The sequence below is a fragment of the Heptranchias perlo genome, chromosome 20 (assembly GCF_035084215.1).
Source record: "Heptranchias perlo isolate sHepPer1 chromosome 20, sHepPer1.hap1, whole genome shotgun sequence".
In the NCBI taxonomy this organism is placed as follows: domain Eukaryota; kingdom Metazoa; phylum Chordata; class Chondrichthyes; order Hexanchiformes; family Hexanchidae; genus Heptranchias; species Heptranchias perlo.
Window position 1 is genome coordinate 7,075,800 of NC_090344.1, and position 26,549 is coordinate 7,102,348.

Here is a 26,549-nt window from a genome sequence, read left to right on the forward strand (position 1 = left end):
GAGGCAACATGAGGAAACACGTTTTGATGCAACAGGTTGCAATGATCTGGAATGCACTGCCTGAAAGGGCGGTGGAAGCAGATTCAGTACTAACTTTGAAAAAGGAATTGGACAAATAGAGTCATAGAGTTAGAGTTATACAGCACGGATAGAGGCCCTTCGGCCCATCGTGTCCGCGCCGGCCATCAGCCCTGTCTACTGTAATCCCATATTCCAGCATTTGGTCCGTAGCCTTGTATGCTATGGCATTTCAAGTGCTCATCCAAATACTTCTTGAATGTTGTGAGGGTTCCTGCCTCCACAACCCTTTCAGGCAGTGAGTTCCAGACTCCAACCACCCTCTGGGTGAAAAAGTTATTTCTCAAATCCCCTCTAAACCTCCCGCCTTTTACCTTGAATCTATGTCCCCTTGTTATAGTACCCTCAACGAAGGGAAAAAGCTCCTTAGTATCCATCCTATCTGTGCCCCTCATAATTTTGTACACCTCAATCATGTCCCCCCTCAGCCTCCTCTGCTCCAAGGAAAACAAACCCAATCTTCCCAGTCTCTCTTCATAGCTGAAGCGCTCCAGCCCTGGTAACATCCTGGTGAATCTCCTCTGCACCCTCTCCAAAGCGATCACATCCTTCCTGTAGTGTGGCGACCAGAACTGCACACAGTACTCCAGCTGTGGCCTAACCAGTGTTTTATACAGCTCCATCATAACCTCCTTGCTCATATATTCTATGCCTCGGCTAATAAAGGCAAGTATCCCATATGCCTTCTTTACCACCTTATCTACCTGTTCCGCCGCCTTCAGGGATCTGTGAACTTGCACACCAAGATCCCTCTGATCCTCTGTCTTGCCGAGGGTCCTCCCATTCATTGTGTAGGAAAAAATTGAAGGGAAAAAATTACAGGGCTATTTGGAAAGAGCAGGGGTGTGGGACTAATTGGACAGACCAAGGGAAGTCTAGAATAAATTGCATTTATTTCAATGCAAGAAGTCTAATGGGCAAGGCAGATGAACTCAGGGCATGGATGGGTACATGGGACTGGGATGTTATAGCTATTACTGAAACATGGCTAAGGGAGGGGCAGGACTGGCAGCTCAATGTTCCAGGGTACAGATGCTATAGGAAAGATAGAGCAGGAGATAAGAGAGGAGGAGGAGTTGCGTTCTTGATTAGGGAGAACATCATGGCAGTAGTGAGAGGGGATATATCCGAGGGTTCGCTCAATGAGTCTATATGGGCAGAACTGAAAAATAAGAAGGGAGAGATCACTTTGATAGGATTGTACTACAGACCCCCAAATAGTCAAAGGGAAATAGAGGAGCAAATATGTAAGGAGATTACAGACAGCTGCAAGAAAAATAGGATGGTAATAGTAGGGGACTTTAACTTTACCAACATTGACTGGGACAGCCATAGCATTAGGGGCTTGGATGGAGAGAAATTTGTTGAGTGTATTCAGGAGGAATATCTCAATCAGTATGTGGATGGCCCGACTAGAGAGGGGGCAAAACTTGACCTACTCTTGGGAAATAAGGAAGTGCAGGTGACAGAAGTGTTGGTGAGGGATCACTTTGGGACCAGTGATCATAATTCCATTAGTTTTAAGATAGCTATGGAGAATGATATGTCTGGCCCAAAAGTTAAAATTCTAAATTGGGGAAAGGCCAATTTTGATGGTATTAGACAGGAAATTTCAGAAGTTGATTGGGAGAGTCTGTTGGCAGGCAAAGGGACGTCTGGTAAGTGGGAGGCTTTCAAAAGTGTGTTAACCAGGGTTCAGGGTAAGCACATTTCTTACAAAGTGAAGGGCAAGGCTGGTTGAAGTAGGGAACCTTGGATGACTCGGGAGATTGAGGCCCTAGTCAAAAAGAAGAAGGAGGCATATGACGTGCATAGGCAGCTGGGATCAAGTGAAACCCTTGAAGAGTATAGAGATTGCCGGAGTAGAGTTAAGAGAGAAATCAGGAGGGCAAAAAGGGGACATGAAATTGCTTTGGCAGATAAGGCAAAGGAGAATCCAAAGAGCTTCTACAAATACATAAAGGGCAAAAGAGTAACTAGGGAGAGAGTAGGGCCTCTTAAGGATCAACAAGGTCATCTATGTGCGGAAACACAAGAGATGGGTGAGATCCTGAATGAATATTTCACATCGGTATTTACAGTTGAGAAAGGCATGGATGTTAGGGAACTTGGGGAAATAAATAGTGATGTCTTGAGGAGTGTACATATTACAGAGAGGGGGGTGCTGGAAGTCTTAACGCACATCAAGGTAGATAAATCTCCGGGACCTGATGAAATGTATCCCAGGACGTTATGGGAGGTTAGGGAGGAAATTGCGGGTCCCCTAGCAGAGATATTTGAATCATCGACAGCGACAGGTGAGGTGCCTGAAGATTGGATGGCAGCAAATCTTGTGCCTTTGTTTATGAAGGGCGGCAGGGAAAAGCCTGGGAACTGCAGACCGGTGAGCCTGACATCTGTAGTGGGTAAGTTGTTAGAGGGTATCCTGAGAGACAGGATCTACAGGCATTTGGAGAGGCAGGGACTGATTAGGAACAGTCAGCATGGTTTTGTGAGAGGAAAATCATGTCTCACGAATTTGATTGAGTTATTTGAAGGGGTAACCAAGAAGATAGATGAGGGCTGTGCAGTAGACGTGGTCTACATGGACTTCAGCAAAGCCTTTGACAAGGTACCGCATGGTAGGTTGTTACATAAGGTTAAATCTCATGGGATCCAAGGTGAGGTAACCAATTGGATACAAAATTGGCTTGACGACAGAAGACAGAGGGTGGTTGCAGAGGGTTGTTTTTCAAACTGGAGGCCTGTGTCCAGCGGTGTGCCTCAGGGATCGGTGCTGGGTCCGCTGTTATTTGTTATTTATATTATTGATCTGGATGAGAATTTAGGAGGCATGGTTAGTAAGTTTGCTGATGACACCAAGATTGGTGGCATTGTGGACAGTGAAGAAGGTTATCTAGGATTGCAACTGGACCTTGATAAATTTGACCAGTGGGCCGATGAATGGCAGATGGAGTTTAATTTCGATAAATGGGAGGTGATGCATTTTGGGAGATCGAATTGAGCCAGGACCTACTCCGTTAATGGTAGAGCGTTGGGGAGAGTTATAGAACAAAGAGATCTAGGAGTACAGGTTCATAGCTCCTTGAAAGTGGAGTCACAGGTGGATAGGGTGGTGAAGAACGCATTCGGCATGCTTGGTTTCATTGGTCAGAACATTGAATACAGGAGTTGGAATGTCTTGTTGAAGTTGTACTGGACATTAGTAAGGCCACACTTTGAATACTGTGTACAGTTCTGGTCACCCTATTATAGAAAGGATATTATTATTAAACTAGAAAGAGTGCAGAAAAGATTTACTAGGATGCTACCGGGACTTGATGGTTTGACTTATAGGGAGAGGTTAGATAGACTGGGAGTTTTTTCCCTGGAGAGTAGGAGGTTAAGGGGTGATCTTATATAAGTCTATAAAATAATGAGGAGTATAGATAAGGTAGATAGTCAAAATCTTTTCCCAAATGTAGGGGAGTCTATAACGAGGGGACATAGATTTAAGGTGAGAGGGGAGAGATACAAAAGGGTCCAGAGGGGCAATTTTTTCACTCAAAGGGTGGTGAGTGTCTGGAACGAGCTGCCAGAGGCAGTAGTAGAGGCGGGTACAATTTTGTCTTTTAAAAAGCATTTGGACAGTTACGTGGGTAAGATGGGTATAGAGGGATATGGGCCAAGTGCAGGCAATTGGGACTAGCTTAGTGGTATAAACTGGGCGACATGGACATGTTGGGCCGAAGGGCCTGTTTCCATGTTGTAACTTCTATGATTCTATGATTCTATGATTCTGTTTAAAGAGCCGGCACAAGCACCACGGGCCGAATTGCTTCCTGCTGCGATGTACCCACAATGATATAAGAGCTCCTTATCCCTTAATCCCTTTGTTCGCGAAAATGTATCGATCTCAGATTTAAAATTACGAATTGAGATGGTTTTTGCTGCTTTTTGTGCGAGAGTTCAACATTTCCACCAACCTTTGCGTGATGAAGTGTTTCCTAACTTCTCTCCTGAATGTCCTGGCTCTGATTATAAGGTTAAGTCCCCTTGTTCTAGATTCCCCATCAGTGGAAAAAAAATTCTCTCTATCTACCCTTTCAATTCGTTTCATAATCTTAAAACCAACAATCAAATCACCCCTTAACATTCTATATTGCAGGGAATACAAGCTGAGTTTATGTAATCTCTCCTCATGATCTAACCCTTGGAGACCTGGTATCATTCTGGTGAAACGGCACTGCACTCCTTCCAAGGCCAATATATCCTTTCTAATGTTCTAGCCATTTAGAACATAAGAACATAAAAGATTGGAGCAGGTGTAGGCCATACGGCCCCTCGATCCTGTTCGCCATTCAATAAGATCATGGCTGATCTTCAACCTCAAATCAACATTCCTGCGCGATCCCCATACCTCCTGATCCCCCTAGAGTGCAAAAATCTACCTATCTCAGCCTTGAACACATTCAACGACTCAGCATCCACAGAGCTCTGGAGCAGAGAATTCCAAAGATTCACAACCCTCTGTGTGAAGAGATTCCTCCTCATCTCAGTCTTAAATGGCCGACCCCGTATCCTGCGACTATACTCCCTGGTTCTAGTCATTCCTGCCATGGGAAACAACCTCTCAGCCTCTACCCCCTTAAGCCTTCTCAGAATCTTGTATGTTTCAATGTGATCACCTCTCATTCTTTTCAACTCCAGACAGTATAGGCCCATTCTACTCAATTTCTCCTCACTGGCCAACCCTTTCTTCCCAGGAATCAATCTAGCGAACCTTCGTTGCACTGCCTCTAAGGCAAGTATATCCTTCCTTAGATAAGGAGACCAGAACTGTACACAGTACTGCAGTTGAGGGCTCACCAAAGCCCTGTACAATTGTAGTAAGAGTTCCTTACTTTTGTACTCCAACTCCCTTGCAATAAAGGCCAACATGCAATTTGCCTTCCTTTTGCTTGCTGTACCAGTATGCTAACAGTTTGTGTTTCCGGAACGAGGACATCCAAATCTCCCTGAACACCAATATTTAACAATTTCTCACTATTTAAAAAATATTCTGTTCGTCTACTTTTCCTAACAAAGTGAATAACCTCACATTTCCCCACATTGTACTCCATATGCCACCTTCTTGTCCACTCACCTAACCTGTCCATATCCTTTGCAGACTCATTGTGTTCTCCTCACAGCTTAGTTTCCCACTAGTCCCCCTTTATCTATACTGCCAGTTACATCTTCAAGGAACTGTAATAAATTTGTTAAACACGATTTCCCTTTCATAAAACCATGTTGACGCTGCCTAATCATATTATAATTTTCTAAGTGCCTTGTTACCACTTCCTTAATAATGGAGTTCGGCAATTTCCGGACGACTGGTGTCAGGCTAACTGGCCTGTAGTTCCCTGTTTTCTCTCTCCCTCCTTTTGTTGAACAGCGGTGTTACATTTGCTACCTTCCAATCTGGGACATTTCTGGGAACTAGAGAATTTTGGAAGATCATAACCAATGTATCTGTGCCTCTGCAGCCACCTCTTTTAGAACACTAGGATATAGGCCACCAGGTCAAGGGGCTATGAAGATGGATATAAAGGCTAACATTATTTTAGCCTTCGTGGTTATTTTTGCACCAGCCAACTGTTTTTTAGTGATCTGTGTACAGGGGCCAATAAATCTCATTGGGCCTCCACTGTTCCTATCTTTTCAACATTTAAAAAATGGACCAAAATAGATGACCACACACTTACCTATGTTGAATTCCATCTGCCATAGTTTTGCCTACATTTCGAGGACCCTGAGATCAGGCAGAAATCTCCCCTGAAATGTAATGGACCGACACTATAGAGTTAGAGGGAGGCCCTGGAATCGGGCAGAAATATCCCCAGAAATGTAATGGACAGACAGTATAGAGTTAGAGGGAGGCCCTGTAATCAGGCAGAAATATCCCCAGAAATGTAATGGACAGACAGTATAGAGTTAGAGGGAGACCCTGGGATCAGGCAGAAATCTCCCCTGAAATGTAATGGACAGACAGTATAGAGTTAGAGGGAGGCCCTGGGATCAGACAGAAATCTCACCTGAAATGTAATGGACAGACACTGTAGAGTGGGAGGGGGCCCTGGGATCAGACAGAAATCTCACCTGAAATGTAATGGAAAGACACTATCGAGTTGGAGGGGGCCCTGGGATCAGACAGAAATCTCACCTGAAATGTAATGGATATTGTAAGTGGAAAGAGATGATTCTTCTCCAGCTAGAATTGCAGTTTGGGAATGAGAGGGAACCTGTCTGCTGGCAACAAAGCAAAAAGAAAACTGTTCAATCTTTTAATGTAATCGCTTAATATCATTCTTTAATCCTTGATATAAAGATCATATTAAATGTGGATAACTCATTCGTTAGTCTCAGAGAAATTTCTTCATTTATAACTATAATTTTTTTACAGTTTAAACCTAGTTTGTTTCCCTTTCAATATCCTGATTATAACCAGTGTATTAACTGAGACAGCATGTGGTTAACAGCGTTTAATGTCAGTCACAGACTGCAAAGTATTTAACCAAATGTTCAACAAGCCGTGAAATACACAGACAGAAACAGACTTGAACCATTCACACCTATTCTACACTGGCCTTCAGATCATATTTGAACATAACCGCGATATTCATCTGAAAAAGCTGCTTAAAGTTTTTCTTTCTACCCTCGATCACCAAAGCGCCCCAAAAGGGGCCAGTTTCAAAGTACGCACATAAACATTTCTAACAATTGTGCGGCTATTTATAATATTGTGAGTTTGGACTGGTATTTGTGTGTCTGATTATTGTACAATTCAGTGGATTCTCCAGAATCCCAAATCCATGCTTTATGAGTGAATCAAAGCGAGGAGAGTGGAGAATTTCACGGTGAAGTCCCAAAGAGATACTCAAAAAAATGCTTTCCATTTTAGAGAGAACAACCGCTCTAACAGGGGACCTTTAGCAAACTTATGGGTGAGATGACCTTTGATCTCAATGTCATCTGAAGCTCAGACTGTTTGTTTTTGGTGCTCCGATCACCGTGTGTCTGTTCTCCAAGCATTTAGTTCTTGTTAGATTGTGAGTGACCGTTCAGTCCAGCGATAAAATCTCCTTTACTCTCTAGTCTTTTCTGCATCGGTTCAATTAAGCTCCAACGACAATTTCAACGACATCTCTTCACTCAATACTTGGACCAGTTTCCGTTGTTTATAATTTTACTGTCAATAGAAGTTCGTTCCACAAATCGTGTCACCCTTTAGAGAGCGGGTGTCCAATGAATGCTCTTTGTAGCTTCCTCTCGAGGCTTATCTCACCTTTGTGATGTTGAACACCTGCTCTGATGTTTCATCTTCCATTCACTGAGGCAGAATTATACTGGATTTCGACATGTATTTAAATATTTCAAATATATTGTGTTTAGAAATGAAAGGGAAGGTGTTCATCAGAAATAACATAATGGCCGTCGCAGGAGAGGATATAACTAACAAAGAGTTAAAACACAATCCATAGGATTAAGTTGAAGGATAGGAATGGATCAGTCACACTATTGGTGATATACTCAAGCCCACCAAATAGTGGCAAGGAAGTGGAGAGAGAAATATGGCGGCATATATATGAAATGAGTAAATAACACAGAATCGGAATCATTAGCGATTTCAACTACCCCCAAATAAAGTGGCAGGAAGAGGGAGTGAAAGGGGAGAAGGGGAATGAACTTTTTAACAGTTTGTACAAGACTCCTTTCTGAACAATGCATAAGAACCCCAACAAGCGGAGAAGCACTGGGAGACCTAATAATGGGGAATGAGCTGGAGCAGATAAGAGGAGTCAAGTGTGGGAGAACCGTCACCACACGAACTGCAGCAGTTCAAGAAGGCGGCTCACCACCACCTTCTCAAGGGCAATTAGGGATGGGCAATAAATGTTGGCCTCGCCAGCGACGCCCACATCCCGTGAACGAATAAAAAAAAGTGTGAGAGAAGATCACTGTGGTTAGTGATTACAATATAAGGAGGTTTAAGATAATGATTGAGAGACATAAAAGTGTGGGGGTGGGGGCAATTATGAGGGACGAGGATCTAAGAAACGTAAACTGGGGAAACATATTGACAGAAAAATAGATAGAACAACAGTGGGCAACGTTTAAAGGAGAGAGCAATAGAATCCAGGAAAAATACATTACACGAGGTTGAGTACAATGGGCTCATACTCTCTGGAGTTTAGAAGAATGAGAGGTGACCTCATTGAAACATGCAAGATTACGAGGGGGCTGGACAGGGTTGATGCCGTCAGATTGTTTCCCCTGGCTAGGGAGTATAGAATTAGAGGGCATTATCGCAGGATAAGTGGTCTGCCATTCAAGACAGATGAGGAGGAATTTCTTCACGCAGAGTGTTGTAATCTTTGGGATTCTCGACCCCAAAAGGCCGTGGATGCTGAATCGTTGAGTATATTCAAGGCTGAGATAGATGGATTTTTAGATTCTAGGGGAATCAAGAGATATGATGGTCGGGCAGGAAAGTAGGTTTGTGGTCAATGATCAGCCATGATCTTATTGAATGGCTGATCAGGCTCGAGGGGCTATAAGGCCTGCTGCTGCTCCTAATTCTTATGTTCTTTTGTTTTTATGATGAAATAAGAACAATCGAGTGAACAAATGAGATATCATGGATAAATAAAGAGGTGAGGATGAAATTGAATCTGAAGAAAAATGCATTCACACAATACAATGAAGGAGAGAATCACAAAAGTGAATATGATGAGATTAGGGAAGAGATAAAATAGGCTTGAGCATAGAGTTGGGAAAGGCAGAGAGTGAAACTCTAACAGACTGAAATGCTAACAGGATGAGGACTTTCAACTGGGAGTTAGGTGAGTGTGGGAATTTAGTGAGTATGGGAATTAAGTACAGAGGGGGAAGTAGGTGCTCAGTGATTTAAACCAAAGTACTGTAGACTAAGGCTGAGTGGAGCACAAAGGGAGCTGCACGAGGAATCTAAACAAGACAAGGAGGAGCGCCGAGTGCAAGTCAGTATTTAGTTCATTGGGTGGTGTTTTTCACTGGTTCGTGTTTTAGTGACAGATAAACAGTTAAGTGCCTTAAAGCTAAACAAAGTTTAAATGACAGTAGCTAACATGGCGGGACAACTGGGGCCCGTCGCATGCACATCCTGTGCCATGTGGGTAGTCCAGAACATTTTGTGTATCCTGGAGAACCACATGTGCAGGAAGTGCCGACAACTGCTCGAACTCGAGCTCACAGTTTCTGAGCTGGAGGAGAGACTGGTGTCAATAGAGTGCATACGGGAAGCAGAGAATTATGTGGATAGCCGTTTCAGGAGGTGGTCACCCCGCAGCTACAGAGATTTCAGGCGGAGAGGGAGTGGGTGATTACCAGACAAACTAGGAGGAACAGGCTGGCAATGCAGGAGTCCCCTGAGAGTGTGACACTCACAAGCGGTATTGAGTGTTGAATACCAGTGAGGGTGTTGACACCTCGGGGGAGTGCAGTCAGGATCAAATCCACGGCACCATGGAGGACTCGGCTGCACAGGGGGGCAAAAGAAATGCAGTTGTTACAGGGGATTTGATTGTCAGGGGATAGACAAGCGTTTCTGCAACCGCCGACCTAAGTCTCACTTGGTGTGTTGCCTCACTGGTGCCAGGGTAAAGGACATCACTTAGAGGGTGCAGCACATCTTGAGCGGGAAAGGGGAACAGCCAGACTTCGTCGTCCATGTGGGAACCAATGACATAGGAAGGAAAGGTCGAGGTCCTCCATTCAGAGTTTCAGGAGCTAGGACGGAAGTTAAAAAGCAGGATCTCAAACGTAGTAATCTCTGGATTACACTCAGTGCCATGTGCTCGTGAGTACAGGAATGGTAGAATAAGGCAGGTTAATGCGTGGCTGGAGAAATGGTGCAGGAGGGAGGGCTTCAGATACCGGGGGCATTGGGGCCAGTTCTGGGGCAGGAGGGTCTGTTCAAGATGGACAGGTTGCACTTTAACAGAGCTGGGACCAATGTCCTCATGGGGAGGTTAAACAATGCTGTGTGAGAGGGTTTCAACTAATTTGGCTGGGGAATGATCACCAGGATGAAATATTAGAGAGGATAAAAAAGGTGCGCAGAGGATTGGGAGGGACAAATAGCACTAGAATAACGAATGGTTCAGAAAGAGAAGGGAACAAATAGGTGGTAAATGCGAGTCAGTCTGCGATTGGAGTGCATGTGTGTAAATCCAAGTTGTGTGGTAAATAAGGTTGATGAGCTGCAGGCCACATGGGATTATGATAGAGTGGCAATAACGGAGACATGGTTTAAAGAAGGGGAGGATTGTGAACTTAATATTCCGGGCTACAATGTATTCCGGAATGATAGGGAAGGAAAGAAAGAAGGGGGCATGGCAGTATTGAGCAAAGGAACTATTATAGCACTGAAAAGGATCGATGTAGTTGAGGGGTCAAAGACAAAATCTGGTTAGAATTAAGGAACAATAGAGGAGCTATGATAATGGGGGACTTCAATTTTCCCAATATAGAATGGGACAGTGAGAGTGTAAAGGGCAAAGAGGGAGAAGAATTCCTGAAATGTGTTCAAGAAAACTTTCTGGAATAGTTTGTTTCCGGCCCAACCAGGAGGGAAACAGTGCTGGATCTAGTTCTGAGGAAAGTAGTGGGGCAGGTGGAGCATGTTTCAGTGGGGCAGCATTTGGGGAACAGTGATCATATTATCATTAGCTTTAGCATATTTAAGGAAAAGGACAAAGAACAATCAAATGTGAAAATGCTTAACTGGAGGAGGGCAAATTTCAGTGAGTGAGAAAGGGATCTTGTCCAGGTGGGTTGGAATCAAAAATTGGGAGGCAGAAGAATAATTGAACAATAGGAGGCCTTCAAGGAGGAATTGGTTCAGGTACAGAGTAGACAGGTCCTTACAAGGGGAAAGGAAGGGCATCCAAAGGTAGTGCTCCCTGGATGATGAAAGATAAAGAGATTAAAACGAAACAGAAAAAGGAGGTTTACGATTAACTTAAGGTTCATTACACAGTAGAGTACCAGGTTGAATAAAGAAAGCACCGGGGAGACCTAAAAAAGGGAAGAAGAGGAGCAAAGAGAGAGTAGGAGAATAGATTAGCGGCAAACATAAAAGGGAACCCAAAAGTATTTTATAAACATATGAAAAGTAAAAGGGTAGTCAAAGGAAGGGTGTGACCGATTAGGGATAAAAAAGGAGATCTTCTTGTGGAGGCAGCGAGCATGAATTGGCTGAGGTACTAAATTAATACTTCACATCTGTCTTCACGAGGGAAGAGGAGGTTGCCAATATATCAATAAAGGAGGAGGTAGTAATGATATTGGATAGGATAAAATAGATAAAGAGGAGGTAGTTAAAAGAATGGCAATACTCAAAGTAAAAACGTCACCCGGTCCAGATGGGATGCATCCTAAGTTATTGAGGGAAGTAAGGGTGGAAATTGCGGGGGCTCTGGCCACAATCTTCCAATCCTCCTCAGATATGGGGATGATGCTGGAGGACTGGAGGATTGTAAATGATAAACCCCTGTTTAAAAAAGGGGAGAGGGATAAACCAGCAATTATAGGCCAGTCAGCCTCACGTCGGTGGTGGGGAAACTTTGAGACACAATAATCCGGGACAAAATAAATTGGCACTTGGAAAAGTATGGGTTAATAAATGAAAATCAGCACGGATTTGTTAAAGGAAAATCATGTTTGAAAAACTTGATTGAGTTATTTGATGAAGTAACGGAGAGGATTGATGAGAGTAGCAGGGCTGATGGTGAGTTTATGGACTTTCAAAAAGTATTTAATAAAATACCACATAATAGACCGGTTAGCAAAATTAAACCCCACGGGATTAAAGTGACATTGGCAGCGTTGATACAAAATTGGCTAGCGGACCCAAAGCAGAGAGTAGTGGTGAACGGTTGTTTTTCAGACTGGAGGGAAGTATACAGTGGTGTTCCCCAGAGGTCAGTATTAGGACTACTGCTCTTTTTTATATATATTAATGACCTGGACTTGGGCATCGAGGGTATAATTTCAAAGTTTGCAGATGACACTGAACTCGGAAATGTAGTAAACAATGTGGAAGATAGTTACAGACTTCAGGAGGACATAGACAGACTGGTGAATTAGCAGATAGCAGATGAAATTTAAAGCAAAGAAGTGTGAAGTGATACATTTTGGTAGGAAGAATGAGGAGAGACAATCTAAACTAAATGGTATAATTTTAAAGGTGGTGCAGGAACAGAGAGACCTGGGGTTGCATATGCATAAATCTTTGAAAGTGGCAGGACAAGTTGAGAAGGCTACTAAAAATATATGGGAACCAAGGCTTTATTAATAGAGGCATACAAAACAAAAGCAGGGAAGTTATGCTGAACCATTAAAAAACACTGGTTAGGCCTCAGCTGGAGTATTGTGTTCAATTCTGGGCACCGCACTTTAGGAAGGATTTGAAGGTCTTACAGATGGTACAGAATAGATGTACTAGAATGGTACCAGGGATGAGGGACTTCAGTTATGTGGAGAGACTGGAGAAGGTGGGGTTGTTCTCATTAGAGCAGAGAAGGTTACGGGAAGATTTGATAGAGGTGTTCAAAATCATGAATTGTTTTGACAGAGTAAATAAGGAGAGATTTTTTCCAGTGGCAGACGGGTCGGTAACCAAAGGACACAGATTTGTGGTTGTTTATTGAACAGTTTTATATTGGAGCTGACCCTGCTTTGACTGTTATGACTGACTGTAATGATACTGCATTTACTCACTATACAGGGACTCACGTTGTTTACTGAACAGTTTTGTATTGGAGCTGATCCGGCTCTCATTATGTGAGATGGTACATTTTGGCAGGAGGAATAAGGAGGCCACATACAGCCTGGAATATAAGATTCTATAAGCGGCAGAGGAGCAAAGTGATCTTGGGGAACAGATTCACAAATCATTAAAAGTAGTAATGCAGGTTAACAAGGCCATAAAATGGTAGCAAAGCACTGGGGTTCATTTCTCGACGAATCGAATTGAAAAGCAGAGAAGTTATGTTAAACTTATATAGAACCTTGTTTGGACTATACTTAAAGAGCACTATGCAGCATGCTGGCCTCCATATCACAAATAAGATATAGAGGCACTAGAGACGGTGCAATAAAGATTCATGAGGGCGATACCAGAAATGAGCGTTGATATTTATCATGAAAGACTGAACAGGCTGGTACTCTTTTCTCTTGCAATGAGAAGGCTGAGGGTTGAAATAACAGAGGTCTTTAAAATAATGTTGGGGTTTCATAGGGTAGACGTAGAGCAGATGTTTCCACTTGTGTTGAAATACAAAACTAGTAGGCATAAATATAAGATGGTCACTAATTAATCAAATAAGGAAATCAGGAGAAACTTATTTATTCAGAGAGTGGTGAGAATGTGGAACTCGCTGCCACATAGAGTGGTTGAGGCGAATAGCACAGATGCATTTAAGGGGAAGCTAGATTAGTACATGAGGGAGAAAGGGATAGAAGGATATGTTGATAGGATGAGATTAAGTAGCCTGGGAGAAGTCTCGTGTGGAGCGTAAACACGGGCATAGATCAGTTGGGTCGAATGGATAGTACCTGTGCTGTAAATTATTGTAATTCAATGCAATTCTGTGTAATTATCACTGAAGCCATGCTGCATTTACCCACTGTATAGGGACCAACAACAATAATAATAACTTGCATTGAACATCGCTTTTAACGTAATACAACTCCCCAAGACGCTTCACAGGAGCAATTTCCAAACAAAATTTGACACCGAACCAAATAAGCAGGTATCAGGACAGGAGGCCAAATGCTTGGTCAAAGAGGTAGGTTTAAAGGAGCGTCTTAGAGGACAAAGATGTGCAGAGGCGGAAAGGTTTAGGGAGGGGATCCCAGAGCTTGGGGCCTAGGCTGTTGAAGGCCAATGGTGGAGCGGTTAAAATTGGGGAAGCACAAGAGGCATTAATTGGAGGAGCGCAGAGATCTCGGAGGGTTGTCGGGCTGGAGGAGGTTTCAGAGATAGGGAGAGGCAAGGAAATGGAGAGGTTGAAAACAAGTATGAGAATTTTAAAATCGAGGCGTTCACGGACTGGGAGCCAATGTTGGTCAGCGAACACAGGGGTGATCGGAGAATGGGGCTTGTTGTGAGTTAGGTTACAGGCAGCAGAGTTTTGGATGAGCACAAGTTTATGGAGTGTGGAGGATGGGAGGCCGGCCATGAGAGCATTGGAATAGTCAAGTCTAGAGGTAACAAAGGCATGGATGAGAGTGTCAGCAGCAGATCATCTGAGGCAGTGGCTTTGACGGGCGAGATTACAAAGATGGAATTAGGTTTTGGGTTTGGAGTGGGGATGTGGTTGGATATGTGGACCCCAATGTTTATTGAAGAGTTTTGTTTTGGAGCTGACCCCGCTCTGACTATTTTCACTGACTGAAGTAATGCTTCATCTCCCCACTGTACAGGAACTCCCATTGTTTAGTGAACGGTTTCGCATTGGAGCCGATCCTGCTCCGATGATTATCATTGAATGTAGTAATGCCTCATTTATCCACTGTACTGGGTCCCCCAATTGTTTATCGCCCAGTTTTGCTGTATTTACCCATTGTCCAGGGACAGACCATGTCTGAACTGTGCCATTCAGAACAGTTTAACAGTCACAATCTATAAATGAGCTTTTAACTGTTGATGGCAACTTGCCAAAGATTAGAGGAAATGTGTTGTGATCCCTCAGTGAGACTCTCACAGAGAAGCAGAGCCCACGGACACGTGTACTGGGAATCAGAAGTTGCACATTATCACCATCGATGAAATGTACGAGGGAAAGACACGGTGTGTTCCCTGTAAACAAAAAGGGAAGTGATTTATAGAAGGTGATCACTTGGAATCGAGGATGACTTTCCATAACCCCAGTGTGTGAAAAGCCGCTCACAGTCTGCAGTGTCTCAGACCAGTCGCTGTGTTTTGCTGTTCTGTTGAACTGACAGGAAGCACCTGGCTTTGTGGGGATTTCCGTGCTCGAGTTTTGCTGTCTGCTCACATGAAATATTGACACAATGCTGCTGGAACATTCGCCCTGTGATTTGAACATAGGCGGCATAACATCCAGCAGGTCAATGTATCAGAGGGAAGTATATCTGGGTAATATCATTAATTCACTGAAAACACATGACAGTTTAGTGTCTGCAAACAAACTTAACCCTTATCGCAAAGACTGAATCCCAGTACAAGAGGACGGTAATCTGTGTAAACTTTCCCAAATGTACAACAACAAATATCCATAGGTCCAGATAAGTAGAATATTTCTTTGTCTAAATCAATCAGGAAATTCGGGTAGAGCGGGAGCAGCAATTCTCCTCTTGGTCTTAAAGTGAAGGAGAAGAATCCAGAAGAAGTTTAGGGTGATTTCTGGATCAGTGTCCAGTCCCGGGTGAGATTGATTATTACACATTAACCAAGGGCTGCAGTTGTTTCTATCCCTGATATGCAAGTGCTGGGGGAGTGTCCATTCCCGGGTGTTATTGATATTGATAAGGCTGTGGATGCTGCGGGATAATTGGAGCTTTCAATGCTAAGATTGATAGATATATGTTCGGCAAAGGTATGAAGAGATATGGAGCAAAGGTGGGTAAAAGCAGTTGAGGTACAGAAAAGCAACGATCTAGTTGAATGGCGAGACAGTCTCGAGAGACTCAACGGTCTCCTCCTATTCCTAATCTTCCTCTGTTCCCATTCATCCTCCATCCCCCTTGCTGGTCACTTCAGAGTCATGGACTTCATGTACCCAAAGCAGAAATTTACAAGCTTTTCGTCCTCAAGGGCGACATAGTTACTTACCATTGAGCCTCCTGGGCCACATGTAAGTTTAAATCCCTGTTCCTCTCAATCTGCGTTATGTCTCAAGCCGTGAATCCGAACCATCCTGGTGTCTGATTGAGGGTTTATCCACCAACAGTGCCAAGAGCAGCCCTGTGCAAACCTCCAGATCCACAAAATTCAAGCTGGACAAATGCAAATGAGAAATGTAAGTGTGAAGAGGACTGAGTTGTCTGGGCTTTGAGGGCCCAATTGCCAGCGCTTGGTGAGGGTTGACGTATGTCCATGAGCTACAGTTTGGACACTCATGTCCAACGGGATGGGACAGGCAGCTTACTTCCTGGCAACTTGACAGGAGGCGCCCCACCAACCACCCTACCCCCCGCCCCAACACACCACGACCCCCTCCTCCTCCTCCACCCCGTTTCCGGGACATTGACAAGTTGAAAAGGCCGTTAAAAAAACGCACACAGGATCCAGGGCTTTATCAATAGAGGTATGGAGTATAAAAGAAAATAACTTTTGGTAAACCTTTATAAAACCCTAGTTAGGCCGCAGCTGGAGTATTGTGTTCAATTCTGGGCCCCACCATTTAGGAAGGATGTCACGGACTAAGAGAGGGTGCAGAAGAGATTTACCTGAATGGTACCAGGAATGAGGGACTTCAGTTATGTGGAGAGACTGGAGAAGCTGGGATTGTTCTCCATAGAGCAGAGAAGGTTAAGTGCAGATTTGTTAGAGGTGTTCAAAATCATGAACGGTTTTGATAGAGTAAATGAGGAGAAACTGTGGCAGAATGGTCGGTAAACAAAGGATACAGATTTAAGGTGATTGGCAAAAGAACCAGAGGCGAAATGAGGAAACATATTTTAACACAGCGAGTTGTTATGATCTGGAATGCACTGCCTGAAAGGGTGGTGGAAGCAGATTCAATAGTAACTTTCAAAAGGGAATTGGATAAATACTTGAAGGGAAAACATTTACAGGGCTGTGCGGAAAGAGCAGGGGGAGCAGGACTTCTTCTGAAGAGCCGGGACAGGCACGATGGGCCAAATGGCCTCCTTCTGTACTGTATCTACTATGATATAATGATACACATATTGCACCAAGGGCTGCAGTTGTTTCTCTCCCTGATATACCAGTGTTGGTTAAGCGTTGAGACTCGGGTGATATCTACTGTCGTATAATGGAGAGTGGTGGAAAGTATCAGAGAGAACATTCTGTGTCTTTACTGTTTAAATATAAATCCCCTTTAATACTGTCTGTATTTAATTATATTGTCTGATTGTGGGGACTGTGTTTCCTACAATTTATGATGCATAAACTATAAAAGAGAACCTGCTGTAGCTTTATAATTAAATAAAAGTTCCCTTTATACTAACCGCATTTTATTCTATTGTGTGATAGTGGGGATATAGTAATTAAAGTTAATGATACAGAAACTATCAGACAGAATATTCTCAATATTTAGTGATGAAGAAAGACTATATTTGATTCTCGGGTGTGCTGGGGGGAATTGCTTTCACCGCTATCTCTCTCTCTCTCTCATATCGTTTGTTTGCCTTCCAGGTAAAGGTCAACGTAAAATCCAGAATGTGATGTTCCGAGACGTGTAACAAACTGGCGGGAAACGTTCTGTGTTAATTCTGAGAGAATATCCATTAACTTCTCCATCAATGTGAACATGCTGAATGTGATTTTCATCACGATATAAACATCACTTCATTTTAATCGATCACCATGTTACGTTGTGTTGAAATAACAGGATTTGTTTTTTCTCCATATTCTGTCTGAAAGTGTCTGTGTTCTGTTTAATTGACAAATGTAAAACAGAAACAATGTATTTCTGATCATTGCTCAGTTTGTGTTAATACTGTATATACGCTGTTCTGCATGGATGGACCAACTTTGTAATAGAGAACCTGTGTTTATTAACAATGGGTTTACAGGAACTTCATTATGTGATCGCTTCACTTTTTCATATCTCATCATTAAAGGAGATTTAGAACCCGCAGGGGTCCAATGAATGGTCTGTCTGTTTTATCTCCCTTTATTGTAACTGGTCCCTCCAGAGCCACAGAAGCTGAAACAACAGTTAACTTCCCACCCTATGCTCGATGTGCAGAGACTGCTGCAGTCTCATAATGTAAGTGGTGATGTACAGCGTAAATAGAGTTAAATAATAAAATAAAATACGTTTGTTCACTATTTTAGTTGGAATGTGTGCCTTTATTGGTGTAATTCTGTTTAAGATGTTCAAGTTATTAACATCGTATCGTACTCTCACGGAATGGGACAGCACAGACAGAGGGCATTTGGCCGATCATGCCTATGAAAGTGCGATCCAATTAGTTCCACACCACTGCAGTTTCCCCATAGTCCTGAAAATGATATTCCTTCAAGTATTTATACAATTCCCTGTTGAAATTTACTCTTGAATCTGCTTCCACCACTCTTTCAGGCAGCATATTCCCGATAATAACAAATGCCGACGTGAAAAAAATGTTTCCTCATATTTCACTGGTTGTTTTGCTCATCACCTTAAATCTGTGTCCTCTGGTTACCGACCCTTCTGCCACTGGAAACAGCGTCTCCTTATTTAAGGACAGCATTAGATCCAAAGAGGAGCAATGTAAACTTGCCATAAAAAGTAGCGAGCCTGAGCATTGGGAGCAGTTTAGAATTCAGCAACAAATGACCAAGAGATTGATTAAGAGGGGAAAATAAATTACGCGAGTAAACTTGCAAGGAACATAAAAGCGGACTGTAAAAGCTCCTACAAGTATCTGAAGAGAAATAGATTCGTGAAGACAAATGTAGGCCCCTTAAAATCAGAAATGGGAGAATTTATAATGGGGAACAAGGAAATGGCAGAGCAATTAAACAAAATCTGTCTTCACGGAAGAGGACACAAATAACTTCCCAGAAATGGTAAGGAACCAAGGGTTCAGTGAAAAGGAGGAATTAAAGAAATTAGTATCAGTAAAAAAAAAGTGCTGGAGAAATTAATGGGACTGAAAGCCGAGGACACTTAAAAATATTAACGGGATTAGACAAAGACAAAGTGGATTTATAAAAGGGAAATCGTGTTGGCAAACCTACTGGAGTTTTCTGAGGATGTAACTGTTAGAATAGATTAGGGAGGATCAGTGGATGTGGTGCATTTGTATTTTCAGAAGGCCTTTGATAAAGTCCGACGTAAGACATTAGTGTGCAAAATTAAAACACATGGGATTGGAGGTAATATACTGGCATGGATTGAAAATTGGTTACCAGGTAGGAAACATAGAGTAGGAATGAATGGGTCTTTATCGGGGTGGCAGGCGGTGACTAGTGGGGTACCGCTGGGATCGGTGCTTGGCCCGAGCTATTCACAATATATATCAATGATTTGTATGAGGGAACCAAATGTTGTATTTCCAAGTTTGCTCAGGACACAAAACTAGGTGGGATCGTGAGTTGTGAGGAGGATGCAAAGAGGTTTCAAGGCGATTTAGACAAGTTGAGTGAGTGGGCAAATACATGGCAGATGCAGTATAACGTGGATAAATGTGAAGTTATCTACTTCGGAAGGAAAAAGGCATCAAGAGGTATGAGGAGAGAGCGGGAATATGGTATTGAGATAAAGGATCAGCCATGATAATATTGAATTGCGGAGCAGGCTCGAAGGGCCGAATGGCCTACTCCTGCTCCTATTTTCTCTCTTTCTATTTACTCAATCAAAACCGTTCATGAATTTGAACACCTCTATCAATTCTCCCCTTAAACTTCTCTGCTCTAAGAAGAACAACCCCAGCTCCTCCAGTCTCTTCACATAACTGAAGTCCCTCATCCCTGGTACAAACCTAGGAAATCCCTTCTCTACCCTCTCTGAGGTCTTGTCTTTCTAAAGTGTGGTGCCCAGAATTGAACACAATAAGGCTGAGGCCGAACCAATGTTTTATGAAGGTTTAGCAAATATTCCTTGCTTTTGTACTGTATGCCTCTGTTAATGAATCTACGGATCCCAAATGCTTTTTTAAACAGAGATTGAAAAAGCATATGGGATCCTTAGATTTATTAACAGCCTTCTCAACTTGTCCTTTCCCCTTCAAAGATTTGTGCACATCGATCCCCAGGTCTCTCTGTTCCTGCACTCCCCCTTTAAAATTGTACCATTTAGATTATATTGCCTCTCCTCGTTCTTCCGAATAAAATGTATCACTTCACACTTCTCTGTGTTAAATTTCACCTGCCATGTGTCTGGCCCTTTCATCAGCCTGTCTATTGCCTCCTGAAGTCTGTTACTATCTTGCACAATGTTTACTACATTTCCGAGTTTCAAACTTTGAAATTAAATCCTCTCTCCCCAAGTCCAGTCATTAATATATGTTAAAAAGTGCACTGGTCCTCATACCGACCTCTGGGGAACACCACTGTACACTTCCCGACAACTGGTTCCGAGATACACTACAATGTTGTTTCACTGCTCTACATCTATACCTGGGGATTCCGGAGTGTGGCGGGAGATCAGGAGAATCTGATCACAATTTCAGGGCCAATGTTTTTGGATTTCAATTTTCAAAGCTAAATAATGCAATTACTCACCAACAGAGGGCGGTTTCAGACTAACTGCTGCACCGTCCAGTACTCACCAGCAGAGGGAACTCCTTAATAGGACGACGCCATTCAGCCCTTCGTGCCTGTTCCGTCATTTCATTCGATCGTGGCTGATCTGCAACTCAACTCAATATATTCATTTTGATCAATAATATTGGAGACACTTATCTCATCAAAATGAACTATCATTTTTGAAAATATCTATTCACCCAGCCTCCTCTGCCTTTTGGGAAGAGAATTCCAGATTTCCACGAACCTTTTGGTGAAAAAGTGCTTCCTGATTTCACTTCTGAATGTCCTTGCTCTAATTTTATGATTGTGCCCCATTGTTAGGGAATCCCCAAATTTTGCCAATTATTTGAAACAAGCAGTCAATTGCCAAATATATTATTTAAGTTCCAGGACACAAATCATTAATAACTACTAAACAGGTATAACACAGAATCGAGATGGCGAATGGAATGTTGGCCTTTATCTCGATGGGCCTGGAATACAGAGGGGAGGAAGTGATGCTTCAGTTGTTTGGAGCCTTGATCAGACCCCATCTGGAGAACGGTGTTCAGTTTTGGGAACCACACTTCAGGAAGGATGGATTGGCCTGAGAATGGGAACAGTGAAAATTGACCAAAATGAACCGGGGCTGAAAGGGTTAAATTACGGAGACAGGTTGCATAAACTTGAGTTGTGTTCCCTTGCGTTTAGAAAGTTGATGAGTGATCTGATTGAGGTGTTTAAACTGATAATAAGATTCGATAGAGTAGAGAGGGAGAGGATTTTTTCCTTGGTTCCCCATTATTTCTGATATGTTTTTGTGTCTTCCACTGTGAAGACAGATTAAAAAAAAAACATTTGTTTAACGTCTCTGCCATTTCCTTATTCACCATTATAATGGCTCCTGTCTCAGCCTGTAAGGGACCCACGTTTACTTTCGCTAATCTCTTTATTTTTACTTCCCGTAGGAAGCTCTTACAATCTGTTATTTATATTTCTTGCTGGTATACTCTCATATTTAATTGTCTCCCTCCATCAATATGTTCTCTATCTGTCTCTCCCCATGTCCCAACACCCTGTCCCTCCCTGTAATCTGTCCATCTGTAATATCACCCAACTCTGCTGACGGTATCTCCCTGACCCATCACCTTTTCTCCATCATTTACAGATGTTCTGACCTGTCACCATTTCACATCTCTTTATAGACGCTCCCTGACGAGTCACCATTTCACTTCCCTTTACAGACGCTCCTTGTTCAGTCACGAATTAAGCTTCATTTCACGCCACTCTCTGACCCATCACTATTCCTACTTCATTTACAGACGATCCCTGACCGTCATCATTTCTCCTTCATTTACAGACACTCCCTCACCCATCACAATTTCTCCTTCATTTACAGACACTCCCTGACATGTTACCATATCCTCTTCATTTACAGACGCTCCCTGATATGTCAACACTTTTCCTTCAATTGATGAAGCTCCCTGACATGTTTCCGTTTCTCCTTCATTTATAGACATTCCCTGAGAATTTCGAGCACCTCCAGACTGTCCCGGAGTTTGGCGCATGCGCGGGGCCACGGGCCTTTGTTTGAGAGTTGGACCGAAGCGAAAGGGGAGAAACCGGAATCCGTCGGGTTGGGTCGCGGTGCGGGGATAACGTTCACTGCTTTATACTCGGGCCTGGGGCCCGCTCACCCCATGGTTTATTAACCTGTTCCCTCCGATCCTCTTACCTGCACCGACCGCTCCGACTCCCGCGGCCTCAACGACCGCTCATGCTCAGAACACAAAGCCAAACAAAGAGCCTCTACTGCGCCTGCGCGCTGGGCTCCTCTGATTCAGATCGGTGACATTCTGTTCCGCGCTGCTTGCTGGGGGCTGCAGCCGCCATTGATGCACTTAATCTCCGGACTGAAAGCAAAGAGATGAGAATCAGGGAGAACGCGTATGGACGAAGGGTAATAAAATAAACTGAAACCCCAACGCTTGGTGCTATTAAAACCGCAACAAACACTCAGTGCAGCCGCGACCCGCTACTTTGGTGAACGGCACATATGATTTTTTCCCGTGACTATTAATTTCGTTTTATTAAATGATGCAACTGACGGGTTCAATAAATGTTTATTGCCTAACTGTCCCTCAGGACGTTCAATGTGGGGGAGAGAGAGGTCATCCACTTTAAAACTAAGAAAGATAAATCAGATTATTTTCTAAATGGTGAGAAACTGGGAACTGTGGAGGAGCAGAGAGATTTAGGGGTTCAATTACTGAAAGCTCAATCAACGAGCATGTCGGTACAAAACATATTCAAAATGTCCAATGGACCGTCAGTCCGGCCGGTTAGCTCAGTTGCTTCGTGTGTATTGTAACGCCATGATCACGGATTCGATTCATATAATTTATTTCGGCTTTTTTAACTTTTATAATCAAAGCTTTACAAGAAAAATCCACAGACAGATTCACGGGGACAGTTTTTTCAATCACATCCATTGTAACTTTGCCCCTGGACCGGAGAAACACGTCTTTCTTTTTATTAGGCTGTTTTTATAACTGATTTTATGGCGCAATAGGAAGCGTGTTGGATATCAACTTGCTCTGCTTGATAACCCATTCAAAAGTTGTGGGTTCGAGTCCCACCATACTTGGGTTTTAGTTCGGGAGTGAGGAAGTGAAATTTTGCAGCAAAACCGGAACAGGATCATTCATCTTCGTCATGAATGTGAAACTGCCCCGGACACTTCATCTTGCACAATTGGCTCCAGTCACAACCGAATTCATGATTCTTAAACCACTCTGAGCTGGATTGGCGAAACACACTCAAAAAGGAGACTCATCACCTGCTCAGACCGAAAGTCAATCTGCTGGACTTCCGGCTCTGTCAGACTGCATGTTCCTTCAGACAGGTTTCGAACTGGACACGTGCATCCTGCTGCCGTGCGAGCATTGGTGCTTGAGGGGTAGAATTCTTGCTTGTATTAATTATATTCCTGTAATACTAGCTCCTGAGTGCAGGATGGAAAGTATCCTGGCTGAGCGGCCTCTGGCGCTCGTTTAAAGCTCCAGTTAAATCCCACGATTTGAAGATGGATCAAAATCATAGTTTGTGTCTACAAAACTGCAGCCTCCCTCCTGTAGACAAGTAATACGAAACATCTCATCTGGTCTTGCAACAGCGTAGTCCGGAGGAACCACATGGCAATTCAGATAATTAAATGAATATTGGAACACACCAATTGTACCTTCAACTCCGGTCGAAATGTTCACCAGGAAATGGATTGTTTCATCTCGGTGAGACTCGAATTAAAAACCCCGGCATTTCCCGAGCCTGTAACTCATATAAGGACCTATTGCGCCGCTGGAGCCCGGTCACTCTGATCACCCGTCCCACTCTGCTGGAAAGAATCTTAAGGTGAGGTGTCCTTATCTGTGGAAACGTGTTCTGTCCCCGTGATGAAACTAATATCTGCACTTTCACTTTCAGCTTCTGTCACATCCTCTGCTCCATCGCACGACAATCGGGTTTTCTGTGAGCAGGTCAAAATGAACATTTGCAGAAATTCAGTCAGTGGTAAAATTCGATTCGAGAAACGCCCCAGACATTAAACCAGCGATTTAATCCACCAGATCACTCTTCCACAAAACAAGGCCTGTCTTTAAAGGCCTGTTCAATGATCAAATAAATTAATTGAAGCTAATTGACCGTATTTGCCTCGTGCTGGGGTTGTTCCCCTTAGAGCAGAGAAGGTTCAGAGGAGATTTGAAAGAAGTGTTCAAATTCATGAAGGGTTTCGATAAAGTAAATAAAGAGAAGCTGTTTTAATTGGCGGAATGGTCGGGAACCAGAGGACACAGATTTGAGGTGACTGCAAAAGAACCAAAGGCGATATGAGGAAAAACTTAATTACGCAGCGAGTAGTTCTGATCTGGAATGCGCTGCTTGAAAGGATGGTGGAATCAGATTCAATCGTGACTTAAGCAAGAAATTTGAAGGGGGAAAATGCAGAGCACCGGGAAAGGGCCGGGGAATGGGACTAATTGGATTGATTTTACAAAAAGCAGGCACGGGCTCGATGAGCCCAATCGACTCATTCTGTGCTGTAACCATTCTATGATTCGATGGACAGAAGCGGTCTGAATGAATGGGCGATCGGTTGTGAGTAGCAGGGACATTTCCGACTGGTTGTCCGGTTGTGTTACTGACGGCTCCTTGTTCTCGGATTATGGTTTTCATTTTGGGCGTTTCACTGTTTGATGTGTGAGAGGTTGGGGGTTTAAATCCCAGCACCCTCCTGTTTCACTATTTCCAGTGAAGATTCACTTATATATTTCTCACATCTTTTCAGCGTTGCAGAAAGCAGGATTGATTTAATCCTCGAGCATGTTTGAGGTCCAGAGGCCAGAATGCAGCCGGTTTGTCGACGCAACACACACGAAGAGAGTAAAATGCCTCACGGCGGTTTGCAGATTGAAACTGAAGGTGAATTTATCCCAATTCAGGCGATCTCAGCGGTGCAGAATAAAAATGCTCCTTAATTGGTCGGGAATATGAACCCTGTTCCCTCGCGTTCTAAGTGCAAATTCTACCAGTGAAACAGCAACGTTTGCATGGTATCGGGCTCTCTGTGTCCAGTTGGAAACCTGTTTGAAATAACATATAATTTCACAAATCTCCTCTGAGTACCTTGCGCATTCTGATTTACAGCCGTGCATTACTAGCACTCGCTGCTTGTGATGGCCGAGTGGTTCAGGCGTTAGATCTAAAACTCGACAGGGTCTTTCGGTGAAACATTGGAATGCTGGTCGCGGCGCTATTGTTTAAAGTTTTGTTCAATGCTCAAATAAGTATGAACTGGAAATAACGGGCCGCATTTCCTTCTCTCAGAGAGATCCTCCACCGCGGCAGACCTTTTAATTGGGAGCCCAATGGTCTTGCAAAATTTCAAGGTGCTTGAAGGAAACTTCACAATAATTCACAACTGGAATATTGTGTCCAATTCTGGGCACCGCACTTTAGGAAGGATGTGAAGGCCATAGAGAATGCAGAAAAGATTTACTGGAACGGTTTCAGGGATGAAGGACTTCAGTTACGTGGATAGACTGGAGAAGCTGGGGTTGTTCTCCTTAGGGCAGGAAGGTTGAGAGGAGATTTGATAGAAGTGTTCAAAATCATGACGGGTTTAGATAAATTAAATAAACAGAAACTGCTCCCGTTGGCGGAATGGTCCAGAACCAGAGGACACAGATTGACGGTGGTTGACAAAAGAACCAAAGGCGATATAAGGAAAAACGATTTAAATCACCAAGTAGTTATCATCTGGAATGCATCGCCTGAAAGGGTGGTGGAAGCAGATTTAATCGTGACTTTGTAAAAGGAATTGGATAAGTATTTGAAGGAAAAATATTTGCGGGTTTACAAGGAAAGAACGGGGCAATGGGACGAACTGGATTGCTCTTAAAGAGAGCCGGGGAAGGCTCAATGGGCCGAATGGCCTCCTTCTGTGCAGTAACGATTCTATGAATGTATGATTCCATCTCTCTCAAGCTTCATTTCAAATTCTGCTAACTTGATAATCAGGATTTTTTTCTATACTTAGATCTCTCTATCTCTCCCTGTCTCTGTCCCTCTCGGTTTTCCCCTGATGGACTTCTCAGGCTTCGTTGAACGTCAAAAGCTCATCGAACCTGCGACACCAGCAGAGAACGGTAAAGATCGAAAGACTGAGACGGGAGGAAAAGTAAAGGACCAACCCAGATGATGAATTCGTAGCCAATGTCCACATATTGATGTCTCTTCGTCCTCATACTGAAATCATCAGTACTTTTAGCCCAGTATAAAAACAAAATCTTGTATTTACAAAGCGCTTTTCACGACATCAAGACCTCCCAAAGCGGTTTACAGCCATTGAAGTATTTTTGAAGTGTAGTCACTGTTATACTTGTGGTAGAGTGGATAATCTGCGGATGCCAAGACAGACAACAATGTAGCTTTAGAGCAATTAATTCTGCAAAGTCTCACTTGATATTACAACTCGCACATT